This window comes from Pipistrellus hanaki (assembly GCF_964339955.1).
Source record: "Pipistrellus hanaki genome assembly, chromosome: 9".
NCBI lineage: Eukaryota > Metazoa > Chordata > Mammalia > Chiroptera > Vespertilionidae > Pipistrellus > Pipistrellus hanaki.
In genome coordinates, this window is record NC_140511.1 from 30,569,340 (window position 1) to 30,591,081 (window position 21,742).

Sequence of the window (21,742 nt, forward strand, 5' to 3'; positions counted from 1 at the left end):
CGCAGACCGACACTCTGCCACTGAGCCAAATCGGTTTCGGCATTTTTTTTTTTTACTTTTAATTTATTATCATTCATTACTGTGAGTTGTGTGGCACTGATTTTGCTTGTCATGTGAAAGTATTTGTTTTAGAATATTAGTAAAATACATTAGTTAAAAGCATATAGAATATCACGGACTAAATCAGTGATTACATAATATGCCATTTATTGGGTTAATAAAATGGGGTATATTTTATGAAATAAAACTCCCATATTTCAGGAAATTTTAAGTTATTTCCTATTTATTTATTCTGCTTATGTGTGGATATAAGGTTTTGAATTTATAACTGGGCTGTACTGATACAGACTGAGACAGTCCTTCTCTGGCTGGCTGGCTGGGGCTTCTAAGCAGGTTCCCTAAACCACCTGCTGAATGAGAAGGTGGACACAGCTCAGACCCAGGGAAGGGGAGAGAGAGAGAGAAAGAGAGAGAGAGAGAGAGAGAGAGAGAGAGAGAGAGAGAGAGAGAGAGAGAGAGAGAATATATAGGGCTCCTGCAGCTCTGCAGGCCCAGCAGCTAGGGCAGCTCCATCTATAGGCATTTGTCATTCTATGGAAACAGTGTCCTTGTAAAATAAGGACTCTGCAGGTCGTAGTCATAGTGACCAGAAAAGCTCAGGAGGGAGGACAGTGTGGCCACAGCCAGCAATAGTGGAGTTAATGGATACCCTGACAGCATGGAAATGTAGGCAGCAGGATTAGAAAAAAGATAAAAAAATCCTGTTAGGGGTGGTGGTTGTGGTCAGAGGAGAGGGATGGAATTTCAAACAAATTGTCCTCAGGTTTATCCCTGCACCCTACACACATCAGTTCTACCAGCAGCTTTACAGGGAACTGAAGTTCAGGTTCCTTTGCTGGGTTCTACTGTGGGAGGAGCCAGCATCAAACAGCTGGGCACCTCCCACTCCTGTCTCTGGGTGGCATGGGGCTATGGCTCCTGGCTGCAAAACCACCACAGGAAATTCTCCAGGGGTCAACCTGGGTTTGTGTCCCTTTTTTCTCAGCACTGTCACCTGCTGCTGGGTGGGAGCTAAGGGTTTCATTGTCCTAGCAGAGGTGGACCAGATTACTGAAAAAGGCCTCAAGTTACAAAAAAACTGTCTGTGGATGGGGACATCTATGATGGCTGTGTTGTTGTTTACAGATAGTATAAAAATCAACTTTCAGTTAAAAACTGAGTGTTTGGCACAGTTCCAATTATTTTTATTATTTTGTTTTTTTTGCACAATAAAATTACTCTTTTTGAGATCTAATGAGACTAAAATTACCACAGATTAATTACTTTAGCATAAACACTTGACCAAAATATGAATTAATACCACAAGTGATGAGAAAGTTGAGAGCTTTTGAGTTATATCGTTTATTTGTATCTATACTAATAAAAGGGTAATATGCTAATTAAGCTGGGAGTCCTTCTGGACAAAGCCATGGTGGTGGGACTGAGGAAGAGGTGGTTGGGGGCGATTAGGCTAGGAGGGTAGGGCAGTTGGGGATGATCAGGCTGGCAGGGGGGACAGTTGGGAGCAAGCAGGCCGACAGGGGTGGCCAGTTGGGGGTGATCAGGCCAGTGGTGGGGGCAGTTGGAGGTGAGCAGGCTGGCGGGGTGGGGCAGTTGGGGATGAGCAGGCTGGCAGGCAGGTGAGTGGTTAGGAGGCAGTGGTCCCGGATTGTGAGAGGGATGTCTAACTGCTTTCTGAGACCTGAAACCTGCAGTTGGACATCCCTCGAGGGGTCCCAGTTTGGAGAGAGTGCAGGCTGGGCTGAGGAACACCCCCCTGCCCATGCATGAATTTTGTGCCCCCCAGATCACTAGTATTTTTATAAAAGCATAGTTTGTACATTATAAATTAAGCAATATAAAATCATAAAGAAAGACGAAAAATGTCAAGTAAAATTAGAACCTTATTTTGAAATACCAGCAATAGGTATTGAAATTAAAATATACTAAAAGCTTTTGTATTTATAAACACCCACGTGTTCTTTAACCTGCTGGCATTTCAAACAAGAGGGAATAGCTACAGAATATTCAATAAAATGGGTAATGAATAATGATGTTTAACTAAAAATGTAAAACATATTATTTACATTAACACATAATGAAAAATACATTACATATAATTAAGTAAGTTTAAAGGGGCTCTTTAACGTTATAATATGGCAGGGGCCTCATTGTTCGGATTACAAAAATACAATCTGATTTTGAAGTTGAGTTTTCACACAACTAAAAAATTAGGTGGAATATGGCCACCATATTGATGAAAAAAATAGAGTTTATATAAATTTTTAAAATGTTATAAAGACTTGATATTTGGTAAACAGTTTAACCAGCAGATAAATCACAGCTGAAAAGAGAGTGGATTGTTTGAGAGGTGTGGGGAAATGACACAGAGAGCTTCACAGCTAGACTTACAGAGGGAAAGGCAGGGGGTGGATATTGAGATATGACTATGATGACATAACGTCATGTACTTAGTATACAGAAAGTATAATGTATGAATGATTTAGCTCTAGATGGAGATAGTAGGGAAGATGAGAGTACTGGTCTGATCATCCTGTGAATTTCCATCTAGTAGAGAATATGAATAACATTTAAGTATATATAAATGTGTTGACAATTATAAAGGAATGCACAGCACAAGTAATTAAGTAATGTTATTTCAAACTATGGATTATTATTATTTTTTTTTTTTTTGCTATACCAGTTTTATTCAAGTTTGTGTGTGCTCTGGCGGTGAGATCAGGCTGAGACAAGCATTGCACTGTAATACGATAAGAGGTTTAGCCATTGTACCAAGCCTGCTTGGCATCCTTCGTCAACAATTTACAGTACCTGGAAAACAAGAAGCCAAAAGAAAGAACCTGGAGAGTTTCCTTCAGGACTTTTTTTTTTTTTTTTTTTTTTTTTTTTTTTTTTTTTAACTTCTTAGAGCACCTTTTTATTTTATTTTTTTTTTTTAATATATTTTATTGATTTTTTTTTGTTTTTTTTTGCCCCCCACCCTCCCTCCCACACATCCCCTCCCTCCCCAGAGTTTTGTGTCCATTGGTTATACTTATATGCATGTATAAAAGTCCTTCGGTTGATCTATTATCTCCCCCAGATCTTCCTCCCCTCCCCGCTGTAATTTGACAGTCTACTTGTTGATTTACTGTCTCTATATCTATCTTTTGGTTCATCAGTTTATAATGCTCTTTGTTATCCACAAATGAGTGAGGTCATGTGGTGTTTCTCTTTCATTGATTGGCTTATTTCACTCAGCATGATGTTCTCCAGTTCCATCCAGTTTGCTGCAAATGATGAGAATTCCTTATTTTTTATGGCCGCATAGTATTCCATTGTGTAGATGTACCAAAGTTTTTGGATCCAATCATCTGCTGACGGACACTTAGGCTGTTTCCAAATTCTGGCTATTGTAGATTGTGCTGCTATGAACATAGGGGTGCATATATCCTTTCTGATTGGTGTTTCTAGTTTCTTGGGATATATTCCTAGAAGTGGGATTACTGGGTCAAATGGGAGTTCCATTTTCAGTTTTTTGAGGAAACTCCACACTGTTCTCCACAGTGGTTGCACCAGTCTACATTCCCACCAGCAGTGCCTGAGGGTTCCTTTTTCTCCGCAACCTCGCCAACACTTGTCGTTTGTTGATTTGTTGATGTTGGCCATTCTGACAGGTGTGAGATGGTACCGCATTGTTGTTTTGATTTGCATCTCTCGGACAATTAGTGACTTTGAGCATGTTTTCATGTGCCTTTTGGCCTTCCTTCTGTCTTCTTTTGAAAATGTTCTATTTAGGTCCATTGCCCATTTTTTAATTGGATTATTTATCTTCCTTTTATTTAGTTGTATAAGCTGTTTGTAGATGTTGGAGATTAAACCTTTATCAGTGGTATCATTTGCAAATATGTTCTCCCACACTGTGGGTTTTCTTGTTGTTTTGTTGATGGTTTCTTTTGCTGTAAAAAAGCTTTTTATTTTGATGTAGTCCCATTTGTTTATTTTCTCTTTAGCTTCCATTGCCCTAGGGGTAGTATCAGTGAAGAAGTTCTTTTGGCATACGTCTGAGATTTTGCTGCCTGTGGATGCTTCTAGTATTTTTATGGTTTCCCGTCTGATGTTTAAGTCCTGTATCCATTTTGAGTTTATTTTTGTGAATGGTGTAAGTTGGTGATCTAGTTTCATTCTTTTGCATGTGTCTGTCCAATTTTCCCAACACCATTTATTGAAGAAACTGTCTTGACTCCATTGTATATTCGTGCCTCCTTTGTCAAATATTAGTTGAGCATAGTGATTTGGGTTGATATCTGGGTTCTCAATTCGATTCCATTGATCTATATGTCTGTTCTTGTGCCAGTACCAGGCTGTTTTGAGAACAGTGGCTTTGTAATATAGTTTGAAGTCTGGTATTGAGATCCCTCCTACTTTACTCTTCTTTCTCAGGATTGCTGTGGCTATTCGGGGTCTTTTATTGTTCCAAATGAACTTTTGGAGAGTTCTTTCTAGGTCGGTGAAATATGTCGTTGGTATTTTAATGGGGAGTGCATTGAACCTATAGATTGCTTTAGGAAGTATGGACATTTTGATGATGTTGATCCTACCAATCCATGAACATGGTATGTTCTTCCATCTCCTTACATCTTCCTCTATCTCTTTTTTCAGTGTCGTGTAGTTTTCCCCATATAGGTCCTTTACTTCCTTAGTTAAAGTTATTCCTAGGTATCTTAATTTTTTTGGTGCGATGGTAAATGGAATTGCTTTTTTAGTCTCTGTTTCTGCAGTTTCTCTGTTGGTGTATAGAAAAGCCATGGATTTCTTGGCATTAATTTTGTATCCTGCTACATTACCAAATTCATTTATTAAGTCAATTAGTTTTTTAATGGAGTCTTTTGGGTTTTTTATGTACAATATCATGTCATCGGCAAATAAGGATAACTTTACTTCTTCTTTTCCAATTTGGATGCCTTTTATTTCCTCCTCTTGTCTAATTGCAATGGCTAGTACTTCCAGTACTATGTCAAACAGGAGTGGCGAGAGTGGGCATCCCTGTCTTGTTCCTGTTCTTAGAGGGAATGGTTTTAGTTTTTGCCCATTGAGTATAATGTTGGCTGTGGGTTTATCATATATAGCTTTTATTATGTTGAGGTATGATCCTTGTACTCCCACCTTGTTAAGAGTTTTTATCAGAAAAGGGTGTTGGATTTTATCGAATGCTTTTTCTGCATCAATTGATATGACTATATGATTTTTATCTTTCAATTTGTTTATGTGATGTATCACGTTTATTGATTTGCGGATATTGTACCATCCTTGCATTCCTGGAATAAATCCTACTTGGTCGTGGTGTATGATCTTTGTGATGCTCTTCTGGAGTCGATTTGCTAGAATTTTGTTGAGGATTTTAGCATCTATGTTCATGAGGGATATTGGTCTGTAATTCTCTTTCATTGAGTTGTCTTTATCTGGTTTTGGTATTAGGGTGATGCTGGCTTCATAGAAGGAATTTGGAAGTGTTCCTTCCTCTTGGATTTTTTGGAATAGTCTGAGGAGGATAGTTTTTAGTTCTTCCTTGAATGTTTGGTAAAACTCTCCTGTGAAGCCATCTGGCCCTGGGCTTTTGTTTGCTGGAAGCTTTTTGATGACTGTTTCAATTTCTTCCCAAGTCACTGGTTTATTGAGATTTTTAGATTCTTCCTGATTGAGTTTTGGAAGATTATATTTTTCTAGGAATATGTCCATTTCCTCCAGGTTGTTCAGTTTGTTGGAGTAGAGTTGTTCATAGTATTTTGTAACAATCCGTTGTATTTCGGTGGGGTCTGTTGTTATTTCACCTCTTTCATTTCTGATTTTGTTTATTTGGGTCCTCTCTCTTTGTTTCTTGGTTAGTCTGGCTAGAGGTCCATCTATCTTGTTTATCCTTTCAAAGAACCAGCTCTTGGTTTTGTTGATCTTATGTATTGTTTCTTTGGTCTCTATGTCGTTTATCTGTGCTCTGATTTTTGTTATTTCCTTCCTTCTACTTACACTGGGCTTTTCTTGTTGCTCTTTTTCTAACTCTTTGAGTTGTAGAGTTAGATCATTTGTTACACTTTTTTCTAGTTTTTTGCAATAGGCTTGTAAGGATATGAACTTCCCTCTCAAAACTGCTTTTGCTGTGTCCCATAGATTTTGGATTGTTGTGTTTTCATTGTCATTTGTTTCCAGGATGTTTTTAATTTCTTCCTTGATTTCTCTGGTAACCCAGTCCTTGTTTAATAGCATGCTGTTTAGTCTCCATGTGTTTGATTTCTTTGGATTATTTTTATTGTAGTTAATTTCCAGTTTTATGCCATTATGGTCTGAGAAGATGCTTGATATGATTTCTATCTTCTTGAATTTGAAGAGACTTTGCCTATGTCCCAAAATGTGGTCTATCTTTGAGAATGTCCCATGTGCATTTGAGAAGAATGTATATTCCGTGGCTTTGGGGTGGAATGTTCTGAAGATGTCAATTAATTCCATCTGGTCTAGTGAGTCATTTAGGATTGATATTTCTTTGCTGATTTTTTGTTTGGATGATTTGTCGAAGGGTGACAGTGGGGTATTAAAATCTCCTACTATGATTGTATTGCTGTTAATCTCTCTCTTAATGTCCTCCAGCAGTTTTTTTATGTATTTGGGTGCTCCCGTATTGGGTGCATATATATTTACCAGGGTTATTTCTTCTTGTTTGATTGCTCCCTTTAGTATTATGAAGTGGCCTTCATTGTCTCTTGTTATGTCCTTCACTCTGAGATCTAATTTGTCAGATATAAGTATTGCTACCCCAGCTTTCTTTGCATTTCCATTTGCCTGGAAAACCTTTTTCCATCCCTTCACCCTCAGTCTGTGTGCATCTCTTTTTCTGAGGTGGGTTTCTTGTAGACAGCAGATGTATGGGTCTTGTTTTCTTATCCAATCTGTTACCCTATGTCTTTTGATTGGAGCATTTAAACCATTTACATTTAATGTTATTAATGATAGGTACTCATTTGATGCCATTTTTATTCTATACCCCTGTGTTCCTTCTTCGCTTCCTATTTATTTATTTTTACAGTAGACCTTTGAGCATTTCTTGCATTGCTGGTTTGGTGGAGATAAATTCCTTTAGTCTTTTTTTGTCTGTGAAGCTCCTGATTTCCCCTTCAATTTTGATTGATAGTCTTGCTGGGTACAGTATTCTTGGATTCAGACCCTTTCTTTGCATGACTTTGTATATTTCATCCCATTCCCTTCTGGCCTGATAAGTTTCTGTTGAGAAATCAGTTGTTAGTCTGATGGGGGTTCCTTTATATGTAACTTTCTGTCTCTCTCTGGCTGCTTTTAAGATTCTAACTTTGTCATTGGTGTTTGCCAATTTAATTATAATATGTCTTGGCGTCGGTCTTCTGGGATCCATTTTGCTTGGGACTCTGCGAGCATCTTGGATTTGTGTGGGTTTTTTCTTCTCTATCTCAGGAAAATTTTCTGTCATTATTTCTTGAAATACATTTTCCATGTCTACCTCGGTTTTCTTTCCTTCCGGAACCCATATTATTCGAATATTGTTTTGTTTTGCATTGTCCCAAAGCTCCCGTAGGCTCTCCTCCTGCTTTTTAATTTTTTTTTCTAGAAGCTGCTCTAATTGGGTATTTTTTTCCATCTTGTCTTCTAGCTCACTGATGCGATCCTCTGCTTCTTCTAGTCTGCTCTTGATGCTTTCTATTGAGTTCTTCATAGTAGCGATGTCATTTTTCATTTCATCTTGAGTCATCTTCATTTCCTCTTGGGTTTTTTTCATTTCCTCTTGGGTCTTACTCAAATTGTCAAATTTGTCTTCCATTCTTTTTAGCCATCTTAAGATCGTTACTCTGAATTCTTGCTCTGGTAGGTTGCTTGCCTCTATATCGTTTACTTCCTTTTCTGGTGAAGCCTGCTTTTCTTTCATATGCGGGCTGTTTTTTGGTCTCCCCATGATCTATGATGTCTGGTTGTGTAGTTCTCTCTCTCCTTTTCGCTGAGCAGTGGGGCAATCCTGTGAGGGCAAGTGTTCGCGCCGCTTGGGATCCGCGTTCTGGGGGTCACAGATGCTTGGTGGTCGCTGCGGCTGTGGATATTCAGGCCTCTGACAGGATCCTATCTTCCTCTCAAGATCAGGACTTTTCTATTTTTAAATATTGTTGACGAATTAACAATAACTTAAGTCCCAAAGCAACTGGGAACTCAAGGACTCAGGGTCAGGACACATGGGGCAGGACACGGAGCAGAGAAGACCTAGGAACGAAAATTGGTAGCTAGTGACAGAGGAGCAAAACAAGCACGTGTGCAACCTTTGACCTCACCCAGACTCAAAGGCTCCAACGGGGAGGCAAATCCCAAAGAAAGTGAGATAAAACCCATCTCTAGCTCCTCTCCTTCATCCTCTGCAGACAGACACAGCGTCAGACTAAATGTTCATGTGAGAGTATGTGTGCAGGGTGGGTGATGAAAAAAATTAGAGGAAATTGACAAGTTCCTCTGCCCCCTTCTTTGCTACAACTAGGTATCAAAAGCACATGGCTCTCCATGCATGCTGACTGTCATCTTAGGGCAGATTTCATCTTCGGACTTACAATTGGGGGTGACTTTTCCTTGAAGTTCTCCAGCTTCCTTTCAGCCTCCCTGAAACCCTGAGGCCACTTAGAAGTATGTGTGAGTTTTAGGGGCAAAGTCTGTGATTCCAGTAGATTGGGCCTTTTTGATTCTCACATAGCATCTCTTTGGGACATCCCGGAACTCGGAGATGTGAATAAATCGGACCTATTCTCTCTCCCATATTTCAGAAAGGACTGAGGTGGGTGGAGGTGTTCAGTGCAATACGCTGTGCCTGGGTCCCGAGAGCCTTCCTCATGTCACCTGTTTCCTCCTTTTCACTGCCATTATCATCCTCCCACCTTTGTTTCACTCTCATCATTTATCTTACCTCCAGTGCCAGGGCCATGCTGGCTGTGGCTCTTCTCTTCCTCCCTGTCAGAGCAAAGCATAGACTTAGCCTGGTCTCTGCATGGCTAACAAGGAATAAGAAACCATACGTTTCCTCTGTGTGGGAGGTGGTGTCCTGGAGGTATTATTATTATTACCATTATTATTATTATTTTCACTCACAATAATCCTGGGGGGAAGGTATGACCCCCATCTGAGGATGTGTAAACTGAGGCTCAGACATTCTGTAACGTACCCAGGGTCACACAGCTAGGAAGCAACAATGCTGAACCTCTTGGCTTCAAAGTTGTCTCTCATTTTCCTCTGAGCACATTTTAGGTCCCTGTTAAGAAGCCCTGGGATAAGGCGGGCCTAGCGTAGGCCCACCTAAGCTTTGAGATGGCTCTGTGTTCAAGGAGGAGCATGTCCTGTGGCTAATCCATCAGCCTTTGTCCCTGGGCTCACCTAGCAGGACCTGCAACCTCCCAGCTCAGCCAACTTCCTCTCTGCTCCTGACTGCTCTCTTCACCGTTTCCACCATTTTTCAGGGGTTTGTTCCCCACAGGGGTTGAAGGCATCAATCCTGTAGGCCTTCTCCCTGCACCACCAAACTATGGATTATTAAACTGAGACAAGAACATGTACAATATAGATAGATGAAGGGAAATTAGAAATTTATTTCTAAATTGCTATTGCTTTGTGTGGATGGGTTGTTGTAGTGTTTTGTTTGTTTGTTTGTTTGTTTTGTTTGTTTGTTTGCTATTGTGTCTCTACAACCATGTCTGTTTGGGAGGAGAATAAATAATGATGTGAGCATATCACAAATATAACATAATTTCACTTTTTTTTTTTTTTTTTTTTTTTTTTTTTTTTTTTTTTTTTAGGAATCTAACGTACAAAATGAATTGACCAATAGAAAGCCAGATGCATGGAGGCATGGAAGACTGACAAACTTTAATGTGGGGGTGGGGGTGGGGGAAGGATAAAAGAAAGCAAAATAACATATACATGTGGCCTATGGACAGGGGCAATATTGTAGTGAAGACCGGGGTAGTAGTTGTGGGTAGAGGCTGGGAGGCTGGGAGTAATGGGGAAATGGGAGACATCTGTAATACTATCAACAATAAAATTAATTTATTTTTATGTATATTATATGTTTAAAAAAACAACAGAAAAGACACATTTATGCCTTTATTTATGCCTTTATTCTGGTTATTCCATTTTATAAGCATACAATAATTGTGTTCCCTTAAAGTACAATGTATTAGGTATCACTCTAAGCATACAATAATTGTGTTCCTTAAAGTCCTATGTGTTAGGTATCACTATAAGCTTACAATAATTGTGTTCCTTAAAGTGCTATGTGTTAAGTATCACTCTAAACATACAATAATTGTGTTCCTTAAAGTCCTATGTGTTAGGTATCACTCTAAACATATAATAATTGTGTTCCTTAAAGTCCTATGTGTTAAGTATCACTCTAAGCTTACAATAATTGTGTTCCCTTAAAGTCCTATGTGTTAAGTATCACTCTAAACATACAATAATTGTGTTCCTTAAAGTCCTATGTGTTAGGTATCACTCTAAACATACAATAATTGTGTTCCTTAAAGTCCTATGTGTTAGGTATCACTATAAACTTACAATAATTGTGTTCCTTAAAGTCCTATGTGTTAAGTATCACTCTAAACATACAATAATTGTGTTCCTTAAAGTCCTATGTGTTAGGTATCACTATAAACTTACAATAATTGTGTTCCTTAAAGTCCTATGTGTTAGGTATCACTCTAAGCTTACAATAATTGTGTTCCTTAAAGTCCTATGTGTTAAGTATCACTCTAAGCTTACAATAATTATGTTCCCTTAAAGTCTTATGTGTTAAGTATCACTATAAGCATACAATAATATGTTTCCTTAAAGTACTATGTGTTAGGTATCACTCAGGTGCATCACAGGACATTTCATAAAAATAGTTTTCAGAGACATGGGAATTCAGAAAGAAATGGGCAAAACTTAACTTTTTATGGAGCTTCAAAGCAAAGGAAAGGCTTCAGAGGGTAAGAGAAGGAGCAAGAAGCTAAGCTACATAAGAGGGAGCCATTGCTAGCATCATGGAAGCTCACAATTCCCTTGTCATAATCCAGAAACACTCCAATCTTACCCACAGGCATTTTCACATGATGAACTAAGAGTGGGCGGTTAGTGGAGAGATAATAATGATCATTCAGCTTCAATGAAAAGAGAAAAGAAGCTTCCTCAAAATCAATAATGAAATCGGTTTCTCTCATGATAACATCTTTACAGACTCCGAGAACCCAACTCAAGTCGCGTGGCACCTCCGTCTCCCAGTAATGTTTACCGGAGGTGAAGGTATGGGTTCCCCATGTCGCAAAACTCCGCACATTCTGGGGCTCCCTCTGTATGTTGGGACGCTTATTTCCAAACAGCATATTCCTTATGTCCTCAGAAAGGTTCATGCAGAGATTGATGGTTCCATGACTCAGGACATCAGCCACTAGAGAGAGAGGCAAAAATCAGGTCAATAAATGAAATTTCAATGGCCTGAGGGGCAGAGTCTCTTCATTTGTCCATCCTCCAAGGAAATACAAAATAAAGACAGCAAAGAGAGTGCAGACTGGATCACCTACAAAGAACAAGGGTTATCACTACCTCTACAGCACACAGAAGTATACTTCACAGTACACAGGTCCTTCTCTGTCAGTGGTTTTGACATTGTTCTAACAGCACTAAAATTATTCTGCTTATGACATTTTCAGTTCTTTTATGGACTTTCTGATTTTATAAATAATAAATATTCTTATTGCAATGCATATAAATGCATTGGTAATATACAACAGGTTAAATCCATCAGTGCCATATTTAAACATTCAAAAGTGGGGTAACTGAGTAAACATACAATACTGATGGCTACTCTGAGAGCTAAATATTCTATCTCCTCGTGACCACATGGTCAACCTCATTGCTCTTCTCTTCCTCTGTGTATACCAAATGTCAATAAAAATGGGTGTCTTGCTTTGTATTTTCAATATAAGTTGCAAAGTTCATTGATATGACTACACAAGGGAAGAAAATGTAATTTTGGAAAGTGATGGACTGCCTTCATGTCAGAAAAGATAAAGTTAAAATAGAAAAAAACAACCTTATAAACCTAAGAACCAAAAATAAATTGAGGCCTAATGCTACAGAAAAAGTTCTTACCTTTGTACTTGTTCAGCATCTCCAGGAGTCCATTGCAGGACCAGGAAGTGAGGTCCGAATTCACTGGTTGAGGCATTTGATTCAGCACCAGTTCGGCCCTGTGACATTTGGAGGCAAAGGTTAGTCACAAAACCAGTCTAAAAATCACAGCTTTTCAACCAAGATATTTCATCAGGATCCTCTCATTCTGCGCTAATGGAGTATACATTATAGTCTACCCTCTTGGGGATATAAGAAATGTTACCTTAATTCTTTTCTAAATTTATAAATTATATCATGTGCCAACATTATATCATGTGCAGTAATGGAACAGGGCGAGTCATTGCTAGTCCTTGGAACAAAGGCCATCCCAATCCATTCATAGGAATCCTCTTACCTGCCTTTTTCACCTTCCAACTCTGCAGTATAGATACTTTTTTTTTTGTGATACCTTAAAAAATCACTCCTGTAATTTTTATTGTGCTAAATAGGGAGAGGAGGGGAGTGACGTGCTGTAAGAAAACCCAGAAGGTCAGATCTTTTAAGTATGTTTGAATTCAGCTACATGGAAAGGAAACTTCTGAGAGCAGAAGGCCTCAGGGCCATTTTTGGAAGAAAACAGAAAATAGCTACAGGGGATAATTTCCTAGGTCTAAACATGTACAGAACCCTCATCAGGAAGAGAATGACTTTCTCATAAAATATTAATGTGAACTCACCTTTCCAGCACAGTTCCCAACTCCTGCAAAACAAAACAAAAAACAAAAAAAAAAGAAGGTAAATGTGCAAATTGTATCCTTTTACATATTTTCTAGAGTTTGTTTTCATCATCTACCTTTTCCTATTCCCCTTTAAGGAACAATCGGAGGCCATTTTAATAATGGCACTTAAACTAAAACGCGCAGAGCTTCCCCAAGGCGTTCTGAGGATGGGAGGAGGTCAGGCAGAGAAGTGAAGTGATGCACCCAGCTCTAGGTTTCCAATATCACTCATTGTCCTGTTATTCCCCAGGAGAGATCTGACAATTTATAACGATGGAAGCAAAACAGGGCATCCAATGAAAAATAGAGAGATCTGTAAAACTGATTGCCAAATTCTAGAAATCTTGCTTAGGCAAGGATCAAAACCTCAATGTCTTTAGCAAGTTGCTTTATGGCAATAACAGAGTATCAGTGCATTAGGAAAAGGTAAGTAGAAAATTACCACAGCAAAGTTAATGTTGCCCTGCTCAGAGATTGACTGAATTTGGGCAATCTGTCTGTGGAGGAGGTGCTTCAGATGACACTGAAATCACTTTATCCTATGTCAGCTACTTGGGCAAAGAGCTCCCAAAGGTTACCAAGAAACAAGAAAATAACTGACTGACTGGACAGACATGATGATGGGAGTCAAGGAGCATAATCACTCATCTGAAGGGAATGGTGTATGCAGATATCATTTTGGTGTCGTGGACACATTGTCCAGAAAAGGATTCCAGACTCAACTGATGAGCGCTCCCCTCTCACCTGAAGCAGCTCCAAATCAGGCTTGTGAGACATGTCCAGCAGCTCTCTGAACATTCCTCTCAGGCTTTCTGTCTTTCCGGTCATTCTGATTTTGCTTTCCTCCAGTTGGTGGTTGATCTCCTTTGATTCTCTCTCTACCATGTCCAGATGGAGGCGCTCCTCATCACAGAGAAACTTATGAATCTTCTGATATTCAGCTCTGATCATCACCTTCCTAAAGGCCACGTACTCCTGTGCAGATAGAGGGTCAAAGGCATTACACATACTCATTCTAAAGAGATTGTGAAACTTGCATGTTTTCCTCAGTTTCATCAAAAAAATATTTGAGAAATGTTTTGCCTCTTACCGCAAAGTGTCTTGAGTATTTTCAAGACCTTCTGTTCACCTTGACCCTATGTTCCTGATCTCTTTTCTTGTGAAATCAAGTCTTCTTAAGGCTCCAATGCTAGCCAAGCCTGTGTTGCTCAGTGGTTGAGTGTCCACTATGAACCAGGAAGTCATGGTTCAATTCCAGGACAGGGTACATGCCAGTAGGGGTAGTTAGGGAGGCAGCCCAACAGTGATTCTCTCTAATCAATGATCTTTCTATCTCTCTCACCCTTCGAAGTTCTTACTCTGTCAATTATTTCCTCTCCATTACCTTCTTTTTCTATTGTTCCTTTGCTCCTGGACTGAGAGAGGGGGCAGGCCGGGCTGAGGGACCCCACTCCAGTGCATGAATTTTCATGCACTGAGCCTTAATAAATATATAAAAGTAAAAATAAACAGAACATGTTCATTCATACCTCCAGTGACTCAGCTTTGCTAGCTTCTATCTTCACAGTGTTTTGCATTTCTTCAGCCATATTCCACAAGGTGTCCATTCTCTTGCGAAGTTCCTTCTGCAAAATAACCATGAGCTTTCGTGACACCTAAGATGGTTATTGTAAATGTTATCCTCTTTTTTATGGTTAAAGACAGATGTTGATAGCAGTCACCTTAAGTTACAATGGAGAGGTCTGATCTTTTCATATTTCTACATATTTGGACAACATATCTAAGGAAATCTACCTTAGCAAAGGGAAAACACCACTATGACTATAGTGACTAAGTTGACCCACAGCATTGCCAGGATACACTTATAATTTTGAATTTTGCATTGAAACATTACCAGCTGCACCAGCTCCATTATCATCAATCCATTTCCTTTTCATTATTATCTTCTTTCTCTCCCTTAGGAGCCTACCTCTACCAAATTGCATGAGAGGCACCACTTACCCTGAATTCCTCAGCAGCACTTTGTACTGGGCGGTGGTTGTGAAGCATGTGCTCCAGGGAATCAGAGCATGGCCCACAGAGCAGGCTCTTTTCGGCATCACAAAAGACCAAACTTCCTTCATCATGTGCCACACAGATCAGCTCCTCGGAGCCGTTGGCAGCATCAGCTCTGGCCTCTCTGCGTAGGGCAACCATGTCCCTGAGTTGGATGTTGGTTTTGAAATTTGCCTTCTCTGGCACTTGTTTGCAACAGGGACAGCACATTGGAGGTGGGGACCCGTCCCAGTAGAGCCACAGGCAGGCACGGCAAAAGCTATGCCCGCAGTCTAAGGTGACCGGATCTCTGAAGTAGTTCATGCAGATGGAGCAGGTGAGCTCCCTCTGCAAGACTTGCAAGGTTTCTGGATTCATGTTTCTAAAATTAAAATAAAAGGCAGACAAAATGAGAGAGAGAGAGAGAGAGAGAGAGAGAGAGAGAGAGAGAGAGAGAGAGAGATACAAAAAGTTATTCTTCTTCACAGATAAGGAAAGAACGATCTTTGTATAAAGATAAGACTGCTTGAGCTCCATCTACCTATTAAGTAGGTATCTAATCTTTTTATTAATTTACCACCAATACAAACCTAGACAAAACAAATCTAGATGGGTTGGGTTTATGTTAAGACACAAATGAGAAAGTGGGACCAGAGGGCCTTCAGCATCCTTTTTGTTTAAAATAAACAATGAGCCTTAGCTGGTTTGGCTCAGTGAGTAGAGCATCAGCCTGGGGACTGAAGAGTCCAAACAAGGACACATACTCAGGTTGTGGGCTCGATCCCCAGAGTGGGGCTTGCAGGAGGCAGCTGATCAATGATTCTCTTTCATCATAGATGTTTCTCTCTCTCTCTCTCTCCCTTTCCCTTCCTCTCTGAAATCAATAAAAATATATTTTATAAAATAAAATAAGTAATGACCTCAGTCCTGTCTGGAAGACTTAATTGTTGAAACGTTGTTCCAACACTCCAAGGTTTCTGGTTTGAATCCAGATTTGGGTGAATATTTTAGGTAGTTTACGATTTCCATAAACGCACAAAAACTAAAGAAAACTCTTAAGTCCTAAAAAATATCCAGTTAGCAATATGGTAATAAAATGAAAAATAATTAAGTAATCTATTCTAGCAAATATCAATATATTGTAATGTTCCAATCACAGATATTTTAAATATTGATATCAATTCAATTAAGTAGGAAAACTACTTGTTAGCTTGGAGAAAATCCATGCATTCCAACAGATAAATTGAAAGTATTTGCATGAGAGAACATAAGCATGAAGATATTTACATTAAATTCCATACTCACCAGATTTTAAAATTAGTGGACTCACCTCTGGAAGTTCTTTCAAAATCGGAGTCAGTAGAAACTCTCTGCACTCAACTGGCAGCTCCAAAGATAGTCACTCTACCCTGGGGAAGAGTGAAGTGGCCTCCAGAAAGACTAACCTCTTATAACCACCGAAGGCCACACCCACTTGCTGAGATTGGTTATGTCTTCAAAAGGTAAGGGTTACTGGGTTGGAGCGCCACTGGGATAGAATGATTACTGGGATAATAGAATAACCGATTAAGTCTAAAACTTATAGAAAACAATACTTGGGGGCTGACACCCTAATAGAACGTAAATGTGTTTTGAGATAAGACCCATGAAACTTTCAATTATGCAATACAGCATTATTAACTATAGTCACTATCTTATAAATGCCGTAGAAAATCATTTTTAATGGAAGCACCAAGTTCCATGTCACCAGGTCAATAAAGGGACCTTCAGTTGGCCTCACATGGCAGGGAGGGGACAAGTGGGGAGTGCTCTGAGAACCCAGGGCAGAAGCAGCAACACAGCCCTTTGAACTAGAACAAGGATTTTAACATGACCAATGCAAGGCTCCCTTCACGTTCTGCACCTGCACATCCTGAGCAGAGCCGCTTGACTTTGCTATTAACAATCATTGATGACATTAGTTGACATTAGTGTGATTGGAGGGATGAGTGAACAAGTTATAAAATTGCTCTCAGGACTTCTTGGGAAAATAGAGAGATGTGAACAGATACTTAGGAAAAACAGCCCTCATCAGGTTCACCTGGTCATCTGATTTTCAGCTGATAGGAGCCACTGTTGACTGGAAGTTCCAGAACTGACCCCAAGCCAGTTATGAACCTGGCGTCCTCAATATGCTGGTAGCACCGCCTGAAGGCAAGAGCTTCAAGCTCTATCAGGACTGGGTTTCAGGTGAACATTGTAAAGTATGCTAAGGCATCTTCAGAAGCTATTTCATCTCTCTTCAGAGCACAGCATATTTGTGATTCAATGGAAAAGATTTCAGAGGTTTTCAGAGGTTTTACTAGGTCAAATGGGAGTTCAATTTTTAATTTGTGGAAACTTCAGTAACTCCACTCTTAGGAATTTATCCCAAGAAACATGAAACACCAATGAGAAAGAACATATGCAACATTGTGTTCATAGCAGCACAATTTACAATAGCTAAGATTTGGAAACAGTCTAAGTGCCCATCAGCAGATGGGTGGATTAGAAAATCATGGTACACCTACAAACTGGAATACTATGCTGTTGTACAATAGAAAGAACTCTTACATTTGCAACGGCATGGATGGACCTGGAGAGCATTATGCTAAACGAAATAAGCCAGTCAGAGTAGGATCAGTATCATGTTATCTCACTCATTTGTAGAATATAATGAACAACATATACTGATGAACAAAAATAGATCCAGAGACACAGAACATTGAACAGACCATCAAACCTCAGAGGAAAGGCACGGAAGTTACACAGAGGGCGAGGGGGCAGTTGAGGAAGGGGAGAAAAGATCAACCAAAGAACTTGTATGCATACATGGTAAGCATAACCAATGGACACAGACAATGTTTGGGGGTGGAGGCCAGGGCCGGGGGGCAGGTTCAGGCTGGGAGAGGACAACAAAGGGAAAAAGAGATATAGGTAATACTTTCAAAAATAACGAATTTATATATATGTATGTATTTCAGAGGTACTCACAAAAACCAACATAGCTTTTGTAAGATAAGTTTTTCAAGGAATATGTTCATAATCATCTAAATTGTAAATTGCATAGGCACAATATTGTTCATAAAATCCTCATATTACCTCATTAATATCTGCCTTCTTATTATTGATCTTATGTTCTTGATTTGAACACCTCCTTTTTCTCTGATATTTATCAATTTAACGTATCTATACAGAGCCAATTTCTTAAGTTGTTCATTTTATCTATCATATTTTTTTCAATTTCAGTATTTTCTGTGGTTATTATTATAATTTTATTCCTAATTTATTTGGCACGGGTTTGCTTTTCTTTTCTTTTCTTTGTTTTTAATAGATTTTAGAGAGGAATGGGGAGAGAGAATAGACATCAATGATGAGAGAGAATCATTGATTTTCTGCTTTCTGTATGCTGGGGGTGGATTAAGCCTGCAACCAGGCATGTGCCCTGATCTAGAATTGAACTGTGACCTCCCGGTTCATAGCCCGACACTCAACCAATGAGCCATGCTGGCCGGGGAAGTTTGCTTTTCCACACCTGCTTCAGATAGGCTTTTCTTCTATTATTATATATTCATTTAGTACCCCACATTTTTCTCTAAGCATTGCTTTAATTGCAACACAAAATTTTGTTTGGATGCGTCCTTAATTTTACTCAATTAAAAATATTTCCAACATATACTTCCATCATTGTTCTTCCTTTAACCCATGCAGTTCCATGAGGACCACACAGAATAAATGCTGTGCCAACAAGGATGGACTGTGCCACGCTGGGACTTGTATGAGCTCAGCCTCTCTCCTCACCTCCATTGCTCCTTATCACAGGTAGTCCCACAGTGCAGGCTGAGACTCCCAAGCTTTTCACCAAGTGGCTTCTAGCAGACACTGGAAGGACATTAGAGGATGAGAGGAAGGGAGAAGCACTGCATTTCTCCACTCCTTCTCTACCTGGAGCACCATCTCCCTCCTGGAATTGGGCCCTGAGGGCTGGTAATATGTTTACACTCTTATTCCACGCTCTATGATGGTAGTGTCTCCCCTATGATGTCTGGTTGTTCCCCTGTCTCTTGTTTGGCTTCTCAACTCTTCCTTCACCAGTATAACAAATTCCTTGCATTATATCCCTTCTTTTAAATGCCCTGATTCATTTTCTTTTTGTTGTTTAGATTCTTAGAGAATCTAGTTCCCTTTCATATTTTAAACCTCAAGACAAATTATAATGAGATACAGCACTGTGTAACAAATTATACATTAAAAAAATAAAATAAATGCTGAGCTATAATCTGTTCAAAAGTAAATTCACTGTACCCTATTTGTATTTCCAAGATGAAAACATAATTGTTTCTCCTCTTTTTCTTTTTTGTCACTTTTTTGGTAATACCTACCTGAGGATATTTTTCCAATTGATTTTTATAAAAAGTGCAATGAAGGGGCAGAAACAAAGAGAAAAACATGGATGTGAGAGAGATACATCAATTGGTTGCCTCCCCCACATGCCCCAACAGGAGCTGGGTATGGCGCCTGAAATAGAGATACCTTGCTCTTGACCTGCATTGAACCTGGGACCTTTCAGTCTTCAGGCTTAGGCTCTGAGCCAAACCAGATAGGGCTTGTCAGATATTTTGATTTATGCATAACTATGGGCTTTGAAACAGTAAGTTTGAAAGTCTTTTTTAAGCTGTATCTACAAACTAAAGATTTTAAAGATATATGAAGAATTTCATTTCACTACCTGTATTCCCAGTTGATTTAACACAATCACCCCATTTATATGAAACACTTGTTTTCATCTTAGCATGATTCTATGCATCTGGGGTGAACCAAAATAGTATAACTGAGGCCTCTCCCAAGGATAATTGTATAATAAGAAGGATGAGGCAAACACCAAACAATTTGGGAGACATGGCGGATTTAATTATAAGATTTAATAAAATAGAACTTAATGCTTAATTCATTTAATATTGAAATCATGAAATTTATTACAAAAATATGTTCTGAATCCCATATGTATTTTTTTTAATTTTCTAGTTGCCACATAACAAAACCATTTAAAATACATATTAATAATATATTTAACCCAATACATCCATAACATAATCATTTCAGCATATCATTACTATTAAAAATATTAATGAGATATTTTACTTTTTTTTCCTACAGTTTTTGAAATTCTGCATTCATTTTACCCTAGAACACAGCTCAATTCAGACTACTCACATTTCAAGTACTCAGGATCTGCATGTGACCACCCAACTAGACAAAACCAAGTTAGGCAAACCACCCATCCTCATGGGGACACCTCATTTTCAAATCCCTAGCTGACAGGACAATTTCAAGCACTCTGAGTAAGAGAGGGTAGGTAGAAACCCACATTCTCTAAACTCCACAGAAGGCCAATATAAATGGTCTTATGGTAATAGTTTTGGAGGAAATTTTGTCAAAGCTAGCCAGCCTGGTTGCTTTATAGAGCATGATTCATGGGACGATGTAACTCTGCACCCTAATAACCCCCCAATGAGGGTCTTTGTTTTCTGGAAAATTTGGAGGACTGAATTTTATTCCTTGGTTCTTCTGTAGAATCTCCACAGGCTAGATAATTTTCTTAACATTTTGAGCTACATTCTTAACCAGAGATGAAGTTACGATAGGTGCAAACAGGAGTTTCTCAACATGATGGAATTTGCATCATCGTTTAATCTTTTTAAAATGGAAAGAACAGATACCTGCGGGCTGTAGATAATGAGATCAGTTGGTTTTATTCCAATGCACTATCTTACATTTTCTAGACCCACATAAGGTGACCATGTATGATTTTCAATGACCCTTCACTCTAAACATAAAATATATAACTACAATAGGTCTTTTGCATAGATTTTTTTTTCAAACAGACTTTTTAGAACAGTTTTATATTCACTGTAAAATTGAGGGAAAAATACAGAGTTTTCCCAAATGTCCACTGCCCACCCTATTCTGAAAATCCCCCATCGGAGTGGTATATTTGTTATAATTGGTGACTCTACAATGACACATCTTTATTACCCAGAGTCCCATAGATAAACCCATAGTTTACCTTAGGGTCCATGCTTGGGAATATACATTCTATTGGTTTAGACAATTTATAATGAAATATAGTCACCATAGTTTATCATACAAAGTAATTTCACTACCCTAAAAATCCTCTCTGCTGCACTGGAATTCATTATTTGATTATAAATCTTTTTATAGTGGCGAATATTTTTCTAAGGCAATTAAAAATAAATATTTTTTTATGAAAATAACAAACTCTGAGTTCTGTCAAAAAATAGTCCTTCAAGTTTAAGTGGTTTATAAGCACTTGGAATGTGTAAGTTTTCTTAAAAAAATTGTTTTTATTTGTTTGTGAACATTTTAATATATATATTTTATTGATTTTTTTTTTTTTACAGAGAGGAAGGGAGAGAGATAGAAAGCCAGAAACGTCGATGAGAGAGAAACATCGACCAGCCGCCCCCTGCACATCCCCCACCGAGGATGTGCCCGCAGCCAACGTACATGTCCTTGACCAGAATCGAACCCGGGACCCTTCAGTCCGCAGACTGACGCTCTACCACTGAGCCAAACCGGTTTCAGCTGTTTGTGAACATTTTAAATGTTAGAAACATGTCACAAAACAAGAAGAGTTTGAATGACTTTGATGACATGTTTACTACTCAATAACAGTACTGTCTATGGGTGCTGAGTTATTGGTCTGAAACTAT